Here is a 19322-nt window from a genome sequence, read left to right as displayed (position 1 = left end):
CAGCTTTGCGGCGGCGGTTCCTCCCCGCCCGGGGTGCTCTGTTGCCTAGCAACCAGACAGCGAGCTGGCCGCGCCCCCTCTGCCGTTGCCATGGCAGCGGAACGGGTATGGTTGTGGTATGGCGCCCACTAGCGGCGAAACGTGCTCAGTACATGGTGGGTGTTTGGGAATCCCTCACAGGAAACGGAGATTTTTCCCAAACCCTTCGTGTTTCATCAGGCTGTCAATCCCCCAGGAAAGCGGAGACACTTGTGTCAGACCAGTATGTCAGGATCCCACTATGCGGACAGAATCACAGAATCAATTAGGTTGGAAAAGACTTCTAAGCTCACCCACTCCAACCTATGAGTGAACACCACCCTTGTCAACCAGACCGTGGCGCTGAGCGCCATGTCCATTCTTTCCTTAAAGATCTCCAGAACGGTGACTCCTCTACCTCCCTGAGCAGCTCATTCCCAATCTCTAATCACCCATTCTGTGAAGAAATTCTTCCTAGTGTCCAACTCTTCACTGAACAGTCTGCTGGATCAGAAGGTGGTTCAACTGACTTATTCAGGAAAAACAAAAGCCCCTTTGAGAGTTTCCTCACCTCTAGCTGGTCTCTTGGCACCCCAGGAAAGATCCAGGAATGCACACCAAAAGTATTAGAGACCCTCTCCCAGGCCTCCACAGTCGACTATTTTACAAAGTGTTAATGCTCTTGATGAAGGACTCACACCTTGAAGGACAGTTTATAGAATAATAATCTTTTATTAATATAACAGAAAACTGTGACACGTTGAAGTTCAAATATTGCTGGTGATTGTATCTGGCTGCAAAAACATATTCAGAGCAATCAAGATAAACAATCACCATACATATAGTACAGTTCGTACAGGTTCAGCCTGATCAGTCAGTCAATCCCAGAAGTTACAATGGAACCTTCCCTATCTTCTCCTCGTTTTAAACTTACTTTTATACTACGTTTGCGCTAGCTTGAGTAACTCTAGTCATACATCACGTTCAGTGTGGGGTGGTTGTACCTTGGAGGTGGGTAATGTCAGTGTCACACCTGAGGTAGCCTCTGGGATGCAGGTGGACATTTGTGATCTCAACACAGTAGCTGGTTCAGCAGCAAGACATCTCCTTTTCCCCCTTAGTTTTCAGCTGCTATATAGTTTATCTGCACCGCTGAGTTCCTCCTGTTGCCAGGATTTCAACAGAGCCTGGCCTTGGTGTCTCCACTCTGCTCCACCCTCCCTTCAGTCCCCTGCAGTCACACACATTGATTATGTGTGGGAAGTTGGGCATGCTGACCACATCATATCCAGGGAGTCAAAACTGCGCTTCACCCTCTGTCTTCTGTACTGTCATGACTTCTGTTAGAATGTGAATATAACTCCCTGGTTTTCTCTAATTTTACCCCCAGTTATTTTCCTATGCATTCCACCTGGGAAATCACTTATTGCTAATTAATTGGGGAATTAAAGAGATAACACTGTATTTGTATTTCATTGCACCCCTTTGAGACCCATGTGGAAGAATGAATGCTTTTTCTGATGTCCCATGCCTCATGCAGTCTTTTTCTATGGTTTCAGAGGCAAAGCTTCATGTGATCCAAACCCAGCAATTGCTACTTGCCAGCAGCATTGCAGAGTAAAGAAACAAGGAAAATGTGTGATATGCAGACAGGATTTAAGAAAAAGCCAGCTTCTGACTGCCTGATATCTGATGGTGCCTCAAGTCACATGGAATCAGTACACATTTTCCTGATACGATATTGTTCTGTGACCTTTATTCTGTGTTTTTATCCAACCAATTCCAAAGACAAGGGTGCTGTAAGAAGCCAAACTGAAAAAGAAACTATAAAAGAACCTCTCAGGCTTTCCAGTTTCCTCTGCAGATACAAGCTGTAATTCCAGTTCGGCCATTTTTGGTCATGATTTACCATGTTTAACTCCCTTCTCCACATCCTCCCTCACATACACGTGCCCATTTTGGACAAAACCCCTCCATTTCGAAACAAGGACGGCTCAAAAGCCTGGAAATGCAGCGGGAATGTCCCCTGCACCCCTCGGGAGGGTGAGGTGGCCGTGGCTGCTGAGGGAAGGGGCTGAAAGGTGTGGGATGAAATGAGCTCTCTGAGCACTCACCACCTTCATCCAGCCCCTTGGGGAGCCCTGGCACGATGCACAGCTGGGAGAGGGGCAGGAGGCACTGGAGGAGCTCCCGGACAGGGCAGCAGCTGGGGACAGATCCGCGGGCAGCACAGGGACAGAAGCAGGGACTGCAGCAAGTAAAGCGATAGTGACAGAGGCGGGGCAGGGACAGAGATGGCACTGGCAATGAAACGAGGACAGAAACAGGTAAAGGGATAGGGACAGGAGCAACAACAGGGCCAGGGAGGGGACAGGACAGGGGCGAGGATGGAACAGGCACGGGCAGGAACAAAGGCATAGACAGGGGCTGGGACAGCGACGGAAGAGGGGCAGGATCAGGGATGCAACACGACAGCGGCTGGTAAGGGGATGGAACAGGGGCAAGGATGGGACAGGGTCAGGGTCAGCGACAGGCGAAGGCAGGCAACAGCGACAGGAACCGGGACACGGACACAGACCCTCCCTGCCCTGCCCCGCCCCGCCCCGCCCCCGGGGAAGAGCCGTAGCTCCGCCTTCGCCCCGCCCCACCCTGTTGCGGTGACGTCACCACCCGCCACTCCCGATTGGCTCGGCGGGCGATGGTGAAGTCACTGCGTGACGCCATCCCGCCGGCGGGGGCCAGACAAGATGGCGTTGCCCGGGTCCGGCGGCGCTGAGCGGGGCCCATAGGGACGGCGGGCCGTGACCGCGGGACTGCGGAACAGCGGGGCCGGGGGCCGCAGGTACGGGGCTAGACTGGGGGGACGCAGGTACTGGGTGCGGCAGCGGCGCTGGGGCGCCGCAGGTACAGGCGAGGGCTGCGGGGGCTGTAGGTACCAGGCGGGGGCAGTTGGGTACGGATCGCGTCCCTTCCTCTTCTCCGGGGATAGGGACCCTCCGCTCCCGCTCGATAGAGCCTCTGTAAAGTGCCGGCACTCGGCCCTGGGCTGGACTCGCGCAGCAAGGCGGGGTGACGGCTCCTGTCCCACAGGCTCCTGCTTTCCAGCAGTTTCCGGGACTGCCGGAGTCAAGGGAATGTCTTTCTGCCTAGTAACCCCTGATGAGTTTGCACTTGATGAGTTTGCCCGGTGGCTGTTGAAATCCGAATAAGCTGTTGGTGTCCGTGATGTTCGGAAGTGCCTCCTCGCAGTGACTGAACAACCAAAACGAACATCCATCTGATTTTCTTAGGGGGTGTGGTGCGTGTCTGGTCTGCTTTCAGGTAACTTGTTAATTTCTGCCTCTTGTGCTGTGCAAATCACGGTGCTCATCTTCCCCATGCTTCTTGGGACTTCAGAGTTCTGCTCAATCACTGAGTATTCACTCCTTGGCAGCATCTCCTTGTAGGCTAAAGATCTAGTCATCTTTATTTCATGGGTTGTAGCTCTACAATTCTCTTTTTATGCATATCACCTATTTCTGGATTTTTTTTTTTTTAATTAGTTAAAGAAAATACAATAAATGGAAATGAATAGCCACCTTATCAACTGTTTTTATTTCCCACACCATTAAAAATTCCAAACAAGTGAAAAAAAAAAACCCTACTCATGGAGAAATGTTATGACACTGATGTTATCTCATTAGAGAAGAGATAAAGCAGGTAGACTCTGGCACTTGGCTGTGAAATTAACATAGCTGTCATCCAGGACCCAGTAAAATGTATTTGTGTTGGATTTAAGCATTTCAAGTGCAATATTCTTATGTGACTCACTTTGGCAAGTGAGTGTTGCCAAACTGAGGGGCAACTGGATTGTGCTTGATGTCTCTTCAGCAGCTGTGCTGCTGATGCTTGCTGCATCCCACAGTCTGTTAAGGGACTAAGAGGCTTTTGTGGGAGCTTGGTGAGGGGTTACTCCTACTCCAGATGTGATCCAGGGTGTTGAGGACAAAGAGGAAGTGCTGCAGTTAGCTAGATCTCTTCCTCCCCTTCCCTTATCAGCCGCGGAGCATGGGACTTTCTGCCCCTGTGCAGGTAGTCCTGCAACTGCTGGTTTCCTGGCATTTTTCAGGCAAGATTCGGGAAAAATCTGTTTTGGCCTCCTTCCGTTTTCTCCTCAGGGAAAACCTGTGTAGCTGTGCAGCAGCTACGGGCAGTAGGGTGGGCTGGGGTTCTCCCTGTGGCATCAGCAGGTGGAGTGTTTTGAGGCATGTGCGGGGTGGTGTTGGGTTACAGCACCAGGCAGAATTGCTGCTCAATGACTTCAGTTTCCTGTACACGCAAAGCTGCAATTCAGAAGTGCCAGTGGTTCTTAAGGTTACCGTTGCCCCTGGGTGGCTTAAAACTTTTAGGCAAAAACCTTAATTCTAAGGGCAGGGAGGCAAGAAAGTTTGTAGTTTTTAAACAGCTTTTTCCAGTTTGTGGGTTTAGTCTCAGAAACAAAACTGAAAGTGATGGTCTTTTTGGTCCTTTCCTTGCCTCACAAGCGGTACTTGGCCTGCACTTTGATATCTCCTTTGGGGTTTTGTTCATTTGTTCTTGTTGTTTTTTGTGTTTTTTTTCCCTGTATGTGCCTTATGGAGCAAAGGAGTCGGGGAGAAGTTGCTGCTACTAAAGTGCTATTCAAGTGTGAGCTGAAACAAAAGGACATGAAACTTCAAAGGGAAAATGGAGAAATTCAGATCTAAGAAAAGTGAATCAATGAGTCTTAGTTTCTGTTAGTGAAGGTAACTTAAATTTTCAGACTATTCAAAGAGTATACTGGTCAGCTGGGAGATTTCCTGTATAGTTTATGCTGATGGATAGAAAATTGTAATGGTGCAAAATCATCAAAAAACGCATGGAAGAGCTCCATCTCCGTTATTCACATCATGTTTTGTTATCCTCGAGACAAAAACCTCTAACTGACAGAATGGAGTCAGGTTTCTGGACCAATCCAGCCTCATCTGTCACACTGTGACAGCCAGAGCTGTTTTGGCTGGTGCTGGTGGCGGAAGTGCTGTAATGACACAGAAGGTGTCACCTTACTCATCCTCCTTTTTAATTTATGTAAGCTTATGGTTTCCTGTTGCTTTCACAAACTCTAGGGATTGATAATTTTGTTGTCCAGTGTAATTAGTTGATAATTGTTGTGCATATCCAGTCTCTCCATCATGAGTTTTTAACAGCAGTCTGTTCCCATATTTTACAGTTGATGCTGTGTTGAATATTTTGTTAAATTGAGAAATTTAGCTTTCCTTATTACTCAGAACTTCTGTCCAGCCTTCTCTGGTATTTTATTTCTTGCATAATCACTCCCAATCTCTTCAATCATGAATTCTAGAGTTTCAGCCGTCATTTTACAAGGATCTCTACCTAAAGGTATAACCTAAAGGTTATCTATTTAAAATTGATCAGTGCGATTCATATCAATGTCATCGTAAGGAAGGTTTAGTGGAGCCATAATTGGAAAGCTCTGAAGCTGTTTGTGAAAGCATTTCTTTGAAGGAAAAGCAAAGAAAGGTTGTTTACAATTTATAAATCGTTTTCTTGTTTGAAAAAGTAGGTCTTCTAGGATGCATCAAAGGTTGGTTTCTCATCCCTGCACTGTGTGTGCTTAAGCTGTTAACTGGGAAGGCAAGGCTATTGATCTTGCAGCACATACCGCTCTGCAATCGACCCTTGGGATTAGTGCAGTTGATCGAACTGAGCTCACAGTTGTGTGTTAACTACTTAGGTGGGTAATCCTCTCTGGTATGCAAGTGCATTGCTTAACGCTTTGACCCTCTGACTTGGTTTGAATAAGCTCATGTTCTGTGTCCCTAATGACCTTTTGCAGTCAATGTAATCTTGTGCTGAGGTCTCCATCAGAACTTGAGCAGTGGGGCTTTCCCTCTCTCACACCATTAGATTTATTCCAAATTCTTTTGTGCAAAGGCGTTTTTCTTGAATGTTAAGAAATGCTGTCTTCTGTGGATGGGAAGCTTTTAGAGGACAGATTATATGCCCAGACTCGGTTTGGTTTGTGTTTTTTTAATTTTTGAAAGCTACAAGGCCTTTCCCTTAAGCTTGCAATGTACTTGAAACACATATCAAAAAGGGAACACAGTATTGTGAAAAACGGCAATCACTTGTTTTTGAAAGTTTAATAGTAAATAAGATAGTTATAAAAATAGAATTAGAGTAAAAAAATTGAACAATTAGGGTTAGGACAATACGAGACAATAAAAAACAAAGTTACAGACGTCTGGGTGCCTCCCCGAGCAAAAAGCTCTGAAGAAGGACCCCCGTTAACAAAGGATTATCTCTTAAAAGCAATAGCCTGTTGAATATTCATACATTTCATACATGATGCATAAATTCCATTCAAACAAAGAATTGTCTCTGGTTAGTATCACTTTTTTCCTTTAATCTCTATGGCGTCTTCAGGGCTGAGCAAGGCAGGAGAAGTTGGTCTCTTCTGATAAGGAAGTAGTAAATTCTTTTTCTCTGAAAGATTTACGTTTTCCTGTGGTTGGTATATAAAAACTACATTTTAACTACAAAACTACATTTACCATACTATCAAAATATTAATATAACATTAACAATCAATACAACATAATACATATAGTAAATAACTTGCATAGAGCCATATAATATGCACTTTTCACAATATCGTTGCTCTAATTTAGGCTTAAATCTTCCCTTCTAGAAGGAAAGCAGATTGGTTCAAAATGCCATGTTGCATTAGTAGGATTAGAGTTTGTAACTGACTGAGCTTGTATTCAGCTGCCTTTTGTGTCTTACATGAGAGTAACACTTTAAATCAGAAGACAGCGAGTCTTGTCCAAGATGTAGTCAGTTCTTCATCTGGAGGATGATCTGCATATGAGTACAATTCATATATTTAGCTGTTGATGGTTGGTCTAGTGGAAAGTAGTAGTAAAGAGTTATGAGCTCTTGTTTGGTCTATGTTACTGGAGCTCAGCATTCTTGTTAACTGTCTACTAAATTATGTGAAAGATTTTATTCTTAAGCCACTTCTTTACATATTTGTTTGTGCTTGTACCATTTGTCATCTCTAGGCTAGCAGCAGAGGAAGCCATGAGTGAAATGGCTGATGAGATTTATTCCCTGGTTTTGGGAGGGTGTGTTTCGAAGGGTGGCTGTTAGCAATTGTGCTGTGTCATGTTTTAGCCCTGTGCCTAATTTAGACACAAGGAAGTGCTTGTGTGTTCAGTTTGGTACACCTCATCAGTTCTGAGCACTAAAATAATACTGGATTCTTAGTTTATTAACACTTTCCAAAGTACTTGTTAAACTTTGAATGTTTCCTTCTGTGATACAGCAAAGCCACACGGGGTTCCACCCTAATGACTAATACCATCATGTGGTGTCTTTACATAGTAGCATGTAATAATTTGATGTAGAAATATAGGAGGCACATATGGCAGGGAAGGGACTCTTGAATAAAATCACCATTAATCATCTGGAATAAAACTGTGTTTGATAAAAAAGGGCAGAAAGGCTTTATGCTGCATAGCCTCCGAGAAAAGAATGTGTTCTTAATCTTTTAATTAAGTATTATGTCATCACAAGCAGTTTGTTGACAGTCTGTTTAACTTCTTGCTAGAAAACAGGTGAAGGATTATTGAGTTTTATTTTGCTTGCTGTGTTTGTAACAATATACAAAAGAATTGTTTCCAGAAAGTACCTTTATATTCTTCATTAAGAAGAGGGAAAGAAAAAAGTACCTGTAGTTAGGGGCTTCATTCTTGCTTGTGGGAGGGAGACTAATACATGTTTTCTGTTTACTTACCTGGAAGGAAGTGCTTAGTAATTTAATGTTTCTTTTGCAAAGTAAATCCAAGAAAAGACAGTAAAAGGCTTGTTGCTTTTAACTAACACTGTTGAATATTTCTGAATTTCTATGCAAGGGGAGAGCTATCAGATTCAAGTATGAATATGAAAGTAATGCTGTTATGGTCTGTAATCTCATCTATGTGAAGGTCTTCAACTGGAAAAGCCTTAATAAATGCAGCTTACAGAATCCACAGCTGTATTATAAGATGAAAGATAAATGAAGGGAGGCAAAGGTGAAGAAGCTGGTTTTGGCATGAATGGTGTAGTGGTCTGAGCTGCTTTTGAAGTTGGACTCTGGAAACTGTTGGCAGAATGACTGTGATGGCTGGTTTTGTGATGCAGTAATGTCATCCGGTTCATACCGTGCTCCCATATTGCAAATGCAGTTATTGTACAGTTCTGAAAGTCTGCCTGTCTCTGGGGATGTTCTGTATGTGTTAAGATGTTGGAGATGAACATGTGAATTGTAACCATGTTTAGTGCAGGGGATCTGGCTGTACTCTGGATAAATCAGTTCTACCAAGTAATGGAAAGGATTTCTCACTTTCTTTTAATGCTGGGAGAGAAGCTGTATATTCATTTTACACTAGTCTTCATTCAAGACAAATTTCTCTTGTAGTTAGGTGTTCCTACAGGAATCTGAATGTGATACTCATGCTCTGTTGTTAGGCAGCACTGGATTAATTTCCTAAAGTAAGCTGGATTGAATCAGACATATGGATTATGAGAGGGGCAGGCTAGGACTGATTCTCTCAGGTAACAGGAGAAAATGTGATAGCTCAGAGGAAGAGTGGTCAGCCCACAGTATTGCCACTTTGCTTCTTGAAAAAAAAAAAAAAAAAAATCTTGCTGCCATGTCATGGTTATTATGATGGTCCACTGAGAGAGATCTCCATGCTGTCAGCTGTCCTGTGTTCTTGCCAGCCTTAAATGTTTGGAGAGGAGAAACTGTGGGATGGCCCTTGTGTAGTCACGGGGCAACTTCATCCAGCTCTGGTCTAGTTATAAAATAAAGTAAGGCTAGATTTACTGAAGCTGAGTCAGATCTGTCAAAATACCCTGAGAAAATGAAGCTAATGCATCTCTGAAAGTTCCTTTTTGCGCATAAAATGAGCTATTTCTGTTTAGTTATTAATTGCTTTAAGTGTTCTGGGGCTTGCATTTATTACTGTTATCTGCTGAAGAACTTCCTGACGTACAGGGAAAAGTTTATACTACTAAGTGAGATAGGCTGTATAGTATATAACAAAATTACAGACTTAAATCAATTGGAAGTAGTAACTTAAAAATAAAGTTTGTACTACACCAAATTTCATATTCAATTCTGAAGTGCTTCCTTGGGGCTTTTATAGTGAGATGAAAAAGACTGAATAGGAGTAATTTGGTAGGGAATAGATACATTCCAAACTTGAGAGACTGCAGTGAGATTCCTGGGGCTGCTGTGGGTTTGGGATTTGGGAAGCACATGCTGCTGGCTGAGCTGGATGACTGTGGGCAAACTGCTTCAGCTTTTTGCCTTATTCCTCATACCTGCAAAACAGGGACAGTTTCACTGCAGGTTGAGTGTCTTGACAGGTGTTCTGGAGTCTCATATAAGAGCTATGCGATGCTGAGGGTATTAAATGAATTTCAGCAAAACTACTTTCCCCTCAGGGGAAAAAAAAAGAGTGAGAAGTGTGTAATTCCTGGCATTATAAATAACCCGTAGGTATCTACATTTCCTCTGAAAGCAGTATCTTTCCTTGTCTTTGGTTTCTTTTCTGTTTTCCATTCCACATGAGCACTGAATGTTCAGTATCCTTATGCCCTTATTGTTGGGAGGCTTGTAATTTTGTGTGCGTCTGTCTGTCTGTTTTACTACCTTGCAAGTCTATGGACTTTACTCTGTGTATTTGTGATAGAAAGTTCACTCTCTAAGTCAGACTTTGACACTACTCCTTAAACTTATCTGCCCTAACACTTACTCTAAGTAGGGTTGCAGTGCTGGGAGGGCAGACTTGTTGTCTTACACAGAGGGAAAGCACACCCCTTCTGTTTGTTTTAAATGAGGAAATTTAAATCTTAAAGTTCATTTTAAATAGAAACAGTAGGAATTACAGTAAGTGGGTGAGGAGATTATTTTGTGATGCTTTGGGATCTACAGGGTACTTAGTGCACATGTGGCAGGGAGGGAGGAATGACACCTGTGGTATGGAAAGGCTTTCTGAAGCAGTATGTGAAGATGAGTGTAGCAGCTGGAATATCCTTGAAAGGTACATCTCAAGGATTGAGTAGTTGCTCTCCTTTCCTTCTTGGATGGTGGGGATTGTCTGCATGTTTGTGTGTCTTCACTGCTAGTAACCTGAGCTGCAGCAGTTGCACACACAGTGTAAACCTTGTTTAACAGATGCACAGTCTCTCTTTGGTTTTTCCCTCTTGCTTGTGGCTTCCATTGCTGAATTTTTCCATCTGTAGTTGGATTACAGGCTGAACCATATTTCTGTTTAAGCAGCCCCTAATAGAAGGGCGTTTGCTGTTTGAGAATTACAAAATGAAAAGATTGCAAGGAAGATGTTTCTGCTCAGGACTGAGTATGCTGCCCCCAGGTAAGTGTGGGCTCATGAAGTTTTCTAATACAAAATACAGCAAGCACCTCATTTACTTATCCTGCTCTTGTTTTGTAAAGATCCACTATAGCTGAGGGGCAGTCTCAGTTTCCCTTCACTGTTCAGAGGTAAATTTTTATTTTTCTATGCTAGACAAGCTTGCTCAAGGCAATTTACCTTTGTGTTCCGAATTAATTGTTTCAGAAGTATAATAAGTGTGGGTACTACCAGTTTTCTGAGTTGTTCAAGTGTCTGCTGCTGTTTTCATATACAGAGTTTTGTTTTGTGGTGGTGGTTTTTTTCTTTTTTTTTTTTTTTTTTTTTTTTTTTTTTTTTTTTTTTTGTGGGTTGTTTTTTGGGGGGGTTTTAGGGTTTTTTTTGAGAGTTGGTATTGATGCTTCTGTTAATACATGTTTTTAAAGGGCAGAACATTATCTTTTTACTAGTTCTAGCCTCTCCTAAAGTTTACAAATCATTGCAAGAAGTAATTAAGAAGGTACTATTTGCTTTAAATCAGTTTCCTGCTTTTAATGCTCTGGTATGCACCAGTTCCTTGTTAATTAAAACAAGTGAAATTTTTTCATTTAAAAACATGACTTCTGGTAGTGAAATTTAATTTGGTGTCATCTACTCATAGTATTTCCCATCTAGCTCATCTTCTTAGCGCAGTCATTCAGTCCTGTTTGGACTGAGTGGGAAGACTTGAAAGCAGTATTGACTATACCTGGAGGTGAAACAATATTGAGTTTTAGTCATTACTGCAATGAGACCATCTTTTCACTTGCTTGATACATTTTTTGAATCTCAGTTTGACTCCTTTGTTCTGTTGTGTTGGTCAGGTAAGGAGTGTGTCCCTGATGAGGCCTCAGCTCAGTGAACATGTAACAGTAGCTGAGTTCATGAACAGTGATAAGGGTTTGTTTTCTTCTTCGTCTTTTGGTTTCATCCCTCAGTGTAGCAAAACCTGGCAATTTTCAGATGTGTACTTCCATCTATGCTTATTTTCTTGTCTCGATAAGATGGGTTAGATGAAGACAGATGCCTGTTGGCTAAACAGGAGTGACACATGAATTAAGGACAAACTGAGTTGGCATTGAAAGCTGAGACTGTACCAGTGACATTGATGCCTTGGGAAGGCTGACCTGGAACAGAGACTAGACAGAGCTAAGAGAATAAAGTAGATATTTATTAAAAGGCTTTTAAGGATACACTTTGGGCAGTACAAGTGCATGGCCAGGGCTATGCTACCCCAAGGAAGGATCCAAAATGGTCACAAAATGGACAACGGGTCATGAGATCTCACACTTTTATAAGTTTTGTGTTATTTGCATATTGGGGTTAATTACAGCTTCAGATTTTGAAGTCCAGTCCTTCTTGTTTTCTCTCTTCAGTCCACCGTTGTTTATGCTTTGGGGCCTGAAAACTTGTAACCGTTGTCCTTGGCCTCCATATGGGAAAAGATTTATCTGCTTTGTGAAGAGAACTTACTAACAGTTAATATGACGCTCAGAACTACACACCTAGGCAGCACAGAATCTGAAAAACATGAAAGCTAAAACTTAAGGCATCATCATGTTGATGTGTTAGAGAAATGCATAAACCCCAGAAAAAGTCAAATAAGCTTGTGAGGAATGTCACACCCATGACACCTAGGATGCAATTCAGATTTGTCACATTAGCACTCAAGGTAAAGGTATACCAAGCCTCATGAGCTATGTTTTGAAAATCAGTGAGATTGAAGATGTTACGAGTTTATGTTGTCACTTCACAGAAGTGCTTTGGAGACCACACTTTTCCAGGTGTCCTGTGACGACCTCTTAGTTGCTTCAGGAGTATAAAGCATTTAGGACTCTTCCTTCCACGTATCTCAAAGTGTGTATTTGGAGAATGATTAATTTACGGTGAATTGGGTGTTTCCTGGAAAATAGCAACACTCAAAGATGAAACTGAAAAAAAGAAAGATTGGGATTGAACATAAAGAAGAATTGAAGGTGATGAGGAACTTAACAGGTTGCCTTGGGAAGCTATGGATAACTCACCCCTCAAGGTGTTCCAGGACAGGTTGGATGGGGCTTTGAGCAACCTGATTGAAAAAAAGATACTCTTGCCTGTGACAGAGTGTGTGGACTAGATGATCTTTGAAGGTCCCTTCGAACCCTTCCAGGATTGAATCAAGTGAATTTGCGGGGAATTTCTGTTCTTAGAATGTGGCTCTTTTAGTTAAGAGAGATTAGAGGTATTAGTAGGAAACAGGCACATCAGATGGCAGAAATAGTTTAACAAGTTTTAAAACATCGAGTTTTAACCACATGATGAGAGAGATCGTTTCAGGAATGGAAGAAGGCTGTTGTTGGCCTGATGTCCAGTCAAACTGCTTGGGGCGAGTGTGCAATCAAGCGTCTGAAGCAGTGGCTCCCATGCTCAAAATCAGTGTTTCTGCCTGCTTGCTTCAGGACAGGCAGGGGTGTTTGGAGGTGGAATAGTTAATGTAACAGGTTATTTTTTTCTATCAGTACCATGCTGAATTTTGCTGTGAAGATATTAAATGTGTGGTAAGAGTGGGTAGTGCATGTGACCCAAATATAAAAGGAAAAAATGATGCTATAGTAGTATAACACTTCTTATTATTCTTGTACAGTGCAAAATGCACATATTTTGGCTGAGATCCAATACATGGAATTGCAAATGATATTTGACCTGCTGGCACAGCACATTTTATTTTTCCATTTAAAAACTTTGGCAAACTTGATTTCTTGATAGAATTTTCTTTTGTCTGCTTTGTTAAAGTAATCCCATAAGTGTTAATATTTCACCAAATCTATAACCAAACGCGTAATTATCAACAAATGTTATAATTTCTCTTCTGAGTTTTTACAGGGAAAAGATGACAACCTTATGGCTTTCTCTGGAATGGATTTTTTACATAATAATTAAATTGTTATAATGTATTTTAATTAATTAAGTCTTGTTTAATAAATAAATATTAAAAATATTATTGAAGACAAATTGCTTTATGTACCAAAATAGTTTGAGGTTTTTGTGTTGGTACTGGGAGAAGGTCCTGGTATGGTCAACAGAGTTGAACTTATTTCTAAGTAATACCAGATCAGCTGCCTCTTAACTCTCTTGATTAAAGAGTATCAGAACAAAAAGCTTTAGACTGCAGAGATTCTGTTATTTTTGAATTAAAAAGAGTATGTTGTGATTAATGGTTTAAAAGCTGTTTTACTCTGTTGTGCTGGCAGCATTTTGAGAGTGTCTGTCTAGCTCTCATTCATAACTGGGACAGGTCTGAATTAATATTAATAATACTCAAGTACTTTTGTATCAGCTTGTTACATGTTGAAGTACCACTGCAACAAAGAGAGGAGCATTTAAATTAGTTTATGGTATTCTGGGTCATAGGCATACAATCTAAATGTGCAGGATGTTCCATTGCGTTTTCATGCATCGTTACCCAAAGAACAGAGTAAGTGGGCTATTTTGTTGAAACTAGCAATTAGCAGTCTCTCACTCAAGAAGGGTTGTGTTGAAATACTAGCTTTCTTCTAAAGTGCTCAGATTAACGAGGTAAGTTAATGCACATGCCTGGCTCTGGTTAGCGCTAAGATTGTGTAGAAAATATTGACTCCTTTGTAGTAGTATAAAGTCATACGGTAATTGAGCTGAAGTATCTACATTTGTTGATAGTTACCAGAACCTTACCATCTGACAGTTTGAAACTTTCAAAACTGGTAGGTATTGGCTAGCCAAACTTTAGATATAGGAAAATAGCAGTTAAAAACAGTTGCTCTGTTTATCATATTTGGTACTTGTTACATTATTGCATTGAGATTATTGCAGCCGTCATTGCTGGTATGTGTCTTATATTTTTATCTTTCACATTTCTGTCTTGCTTCTTTTGTGCATCAAAGAGGGGAAGTTAGTCCTCTATTTCTAGTTTACTGGTGTTCTTTTGGTGGTATTGTAGTTTGTAGATTAATGAAGCTGACCTTGAAGTAAGAAAAAACCAAAAAATACCCACATCTCTTTTCTCTCAGCTGTTTTGTTTACATGATCTTTAAATAACTTGGGTAAAAATCACTAAACTACACTCTAAAATCCACATCTGCTCTTGGATGAATACACCCTGCACCCTGGAAGTCAGTACAGCCTTAGATGTTTTTTGCTGGTGGTTTTGTCTTGTGACAGGATTGAGTTTACTGGGAAGAGCAGTTTTTAAAAAGGTCACCCATTTGCTGCTACAGTTAAATGTGAATTTAGAGTAGGTGCATCTTCCATGCTGTTGTTTGGTATGTCAGTGTCTGACCAAAGGAGAAGCTTTCCCTGATCTGCTTTGACCACAGGGCTGTCCCTAAGTACTTTGCTGTTTCCTTGTGCTATTGCCTGTGAAACTTGTATTTCTAGATGTTTGTGTGGTGTATAAACTTCAACTGTGTTGGAAACATATATGGCTGATAAGTCAAAACGTGACTAAAAAATTGGTATATTACTGTACTTCATTTCCACACCCATTGTAGGGTTATCCCTGATTTCTGGATGAAGCGTAAGGCAAATTACCTTATGTTTCAAACACATAGTCAGGATCGTAAAAGAGAAATGGAGCTGTCAGCTGTCAGTTGTAAACCTTAAATCCTTAACCAACCAAAGAGTGTGTGCTTATATCAGGTCCAGTGTCTTTAACAAACCAAGTGGGACGTGACATGAGGATAGCTGGAACTGCAGGTTGTCTGATGTCAGTGCCATGAATCCATATGGAATGACAGAGAAATGCCATGCCTCTGAGAGCATGTGGAAGCCACCAATGGAGAGGTCCTGGAGCAAAAGGCTGATTGCCCACTATGTCACGTTAAGCCATGGCACAGTTTGAAGAATCAGTGTCTCCTGATGTTTTCACTGCCAGGAAGATGCAATCAAACATCCGCATGCAAAACTCCATAATGGATGTTGTGACCATCGCTACTGTTGTCTTGTAATTCAGTAATGTGGTCTGCACACAGTCCTATTCTTCAGGGTCTTTCCCCCCTTTCCTTCCTACTCATGTATTGGAAAAATGCTTTAGAAAGTGCCATTTTATTTGTTCCTGTCCCTCTACCCCTCAGTCATTGCGCTAGTAATAACAAACTGCATTAGTTTGATGTAGGCTGTTCTTCGGATGTAAGTCTCCGATCACAACTGCTTGGACTGTTGATTCATGGGATATGTATGCAGCAGGGATACCTCACACTTTCTTCCCTCAAGCCTCCTCTTGTCAGTGTAAGCCCTACTCTGAATGGTTAAATGTAGGATGATGACTGTTTGTATTTGTATCCCACAAGATGGAGATGTAATTAGATTTGTTCTAACTGGTGCCCCTTGAAAATTGGATAGCAACTTCATAAGTCTTGGCTTCAAGGAGGGTTTGGTTTGTTTTTGTCAATCTTAAAATTGACCAAGAAATTTAACTTACTTTATATCCTGGATTGTGGTAGGACTTAAGAGGAATTACTGTCAGTAAAGTTAGAACTTTTCCGTTAGGACTGGTGGAAGAGATGGGTTTTTTCTTTCCTTTGTGGGTTTTTGGTTTGGGGGTCTTGGGGTATTTTGGCTTTGGTTTTTGGGTTTTTTTTTGTTGTTTTGCTTGATTGGGGGGGGCAGGGGGGAGTGTAGGCATGTTGCAGTATGTCACCTGTAGTTTTAGAGCTTTATACAGAGAGCTGTTACCAGTGGCTCAACGTGATTGTGCTTTATTGTGAGGGGAGTACCTCCATGTGCTCTTGTATGCAGGACTCGTAGAGATACAAAGCAGAGGCAATTGCTGCAGGTTTTGGGGTGGTGTCATCTATTTGGATACTGCAGTAAAAGCGAGGAATCTGTTCTGTACTATAGTGAGCTTAACAGCTTTTTGCTGGGAGAGATCGTAAGAGATCTGAGATCTGTAACAGTGGTAGAACACTTATGTAGAAGAAGCTTTGATATGAGAAACTTAACTGCGTCCGGTTGTGTCCCCGCTCCGGGTGGGAGCTGACCCCCAGCTAGCTCGGGTCAACACAGACACAAAGTTTCCAGTTCGTTTCGGCTTCTCGGCTTGCCAGCTGGACCCAAAGGTGACAGTCAACAGCAGCAGAAGAGAAAAGGCTGGCTCTCAGCTTAGCAGGTTAAAAGATGTTTATTAGCAGAGATCTCCAAGCTCCGAGGCGAGCGGCTGAGAACCCAGTGGCTGAGAGATTCCAGGCTGAGAACCCGGCGGCTGAGAGAGCTTCCTCCTCCCTCCTACCCCCTATAAGCGGGGGAGGGTCCCAGGGAGGATACAAAAAGACAACATATCAGGGGTTTCAGGGGGTAACAAGGTGTGCCCACCCCCAAGCTTCAGACCACTAAAATCCAGAGCTAAAGGAATTTCCCCCAGGCTACCTATCACCTGAAGCCCTCTCACGGAGATTTCACAATCCGGGAGGGACCCCGGGAGTGATAGACAATCTGCCCCAGAGAGGGGGGTTGGGGCAGAGGGGATGTTACACATCATGTGAGGTATGGGATGATTGACACAAAATACCTTATTATACAGACAACACAAAAGGGATACAGAATTGGGGATACAGTGAAACGAACCATAACATAAACTTCTTACAAAAATCTAATAAAACAGTTCTGCACCACCACACTTAACTTTTGTTCTGTCTTAGCGACAGGCAGTGTTGACTTCTATTTTTGCCATTTGAACTATATATACAGAAACCTGATGTTGGTTATAGCCCGTCACTTAAGCTGAAACAAGTAGGTACAGTAAAAACTGAAAACACTGTCTAAATTTTGAACACCTGTGACCATTAGAAATCAATCACTTGAATCAAAATAATTTTTACTTTTTTCTTTACTGTAAAATCAGTAGTGCATTAACATAATATAAGCAGGAAAAAGCTTTACTTCTTCAGCCTTTTGTTTTTGTAGTTTTCAGACTGAGTCGTGCATCCTTAGTAGTGTGTAGACTACACAAAGTGTATTAGCAGGTAAAAGGGAAATTGCAAGATCAGGTCTCTTTCTCTGAAAATCATAGATGTGCTGATTTGATTATGGCTTATAACTTGAGGCATTTTGATTTCCTTTCACCCGTAAGTTATTAATTTTTCATTTATATGAATTTTAGGTGGAAATTACTTTAGAGAATTCACATGGTCTGGAATCTAGACATGTTTGCACCCCAAACTCAGCAAGAGTTCTATTTTTCAGGGTCTTCAGTTCTTCTTGCCAAATAGCTAAATTGATTTGAATTATCATGAATAAAGCAATTACAGGTGTCATTAGTGGTAGGATACTTCCAATTTATTAGTCAGAATTCCTTCAGAAGAAAAGGAATGAAGACATAAACTCAAGGGAAAGTAGAAAAAACATTGAAATAAAAGCAAAAAACCACCCCAACTTCCCAGAAGCTCTTCATGAGTCACTATTTGTAATAATTTTTTTGTTCTCTTCTGTTGATAAGACTCTCCCTTTGGCATTGCGTTCATGCACTGTTGGAGTTCAGGGCTCGTGGCAAATCCCTGAAACTGCCCTGGGGGGTCCAAGACTCTGGCTGGGACCCCAGGAAGGCATTGCCTTTAATCTTTGTCCATGGGAAAGATTTCCAACACTTAGAGATGAATTACAAGCAACAAAGATTTGAAATAGATAGTAGTTTGGTTTGTCACAGGGTGAAAATTCGTAGTTTTGGAGTTTTAGTATGGAGATAGATGAGAGCAAGATGGAGGATTTGGGGCAGTGTCTCATCTTCTTCTTCTTCTACACCATTTTCTACTGTGACAGTGGCAGAAAGACATTGGTAGAATGGCTTTGATGTAGAAATTGCGTGTTCTAAAATAGGTAGCAATTACTGGCACAAAACTGTAATGTAGTATGTGTTAAGAGTTAATTGGACTAGAAACCTTCAAAAGACCTTGTAATTCTTTGGCTGGCATTCTTTGCCAGCTGTGTTTTCCATCGAGTTAAGCTAAGTGTTAGTGGTGTGAGGACCTTGAGATAAGAAACTGAATAAACATCTCTAAAGACCAAAAAGCTGCAAGTTCCATTCATCTTTTAACCCCGGTACTGGACTTTGCGTGAGAGAAAACACCCGACTCTCACAATGCACCAAGTCATGCTTTTCTGTGTTCTCCTTGTCTGGCAGCACAACTAAATGTCATTCAGGTTTAAGTGATGATGTGCCCAGTGAATTGTCTTGGTCACCTCGATCTCCTCAAGCTGTTCCAGGTCATCTGTGCCAGTTGTGGCTGTCATCAGTTTTGCCTTGCATTTCTGTTTCTGCATCTTTGTGTTGTTTGTTGTTGTGGGTGTTTCCCTGTCCCTGCTTCCTTTCTCTCATCAGATTGCTCTGATGTCCTCTGCCCTCATCCTGGGCTCTTGCTATGCTGTGTTCCTCTGACTGGCTGGTTTTAAGAAAGCTGACATGCTTCCTCAGTGTTACTAAGTAAAAAATGATGGAGATGGATTGAGAAGAGTTCACTTCAGGTTACTTCAGTTCCTTATAACTTTTAGGTACTTGCAGCCCTGATCTTCTCCAGGGAGAGTTGGCCAGAACCAAGAACAAGGGAGTGAGGCTAGAGAGGTCTACATTTCTAGAAAGAGCTTGTAAGTGGCTGTAAGAACACCCTGTAATACTCTGCAACTAACTGGTTCCTCTAAAGCAGGAAAGGTGTTGAAAAAGGTTTTTTGTATTCTGTTAATTAACAATGTGCAGTAAAGTATCAGGCCAAAATCCATGCCACCATGTGCTGTTACCACCAGTGCCCTTCAGCATCTTGTTCTGGAGTCTGGTGATCAAAGGTAGCAGTGTCCATCATCTGATTTGGAATAAAGCTTTGGAAACAGTCCAAATTTCAAATT

The 19322-nt window shown here is 41.9% G+C and overlaps 1 protein-coding gene across 3 annotated transcripts in view; it reads left to right on the top strand.

The window, feature by feature from the left end:
* The first annotated feature begins 2736 nt into the window (after positions 1-2736).
* Positions 2737-19322, top strand: part of UBAP1 (ubiquitin associated protein 1) — a 35981-nt gene continuing 19395 nt past the window's right edge. For 2 of the 3 annotated variants that reach the window (XM_040089777.1, XM_040089774.2), the window contains exon 1: positions 2737-2860. The gene's annotated coding sequence lies outside the window, so the exon portion shown is untranslated. Of the gene's footprint in view, positions 2861-3168; positions 3340-19322 lie in introns of all 3 variants that reach the window. The other variant, XM_040089776.2, reaches the window with a different exon arrangement.

This window comes from Hirundo rustica, chromosome Z (genome assembly GCF_015227805.2).
Source record: "Hirundo rustica isolate bHirRus1 chromosome Z, bHirRus1.pri.v3, whole genome shotgun sequence".
NCBI classification, from domain to species: Eukaryota; Metazoa; Chordata; class Aves; order Passeriformes; family Hirundinidae; genus Hirundo; species Hirundo rustica.
Note: the sequence above shows the minus strand (reverse complement) of the source record. Positions and strands in the feature narration are given on the sequence as shown.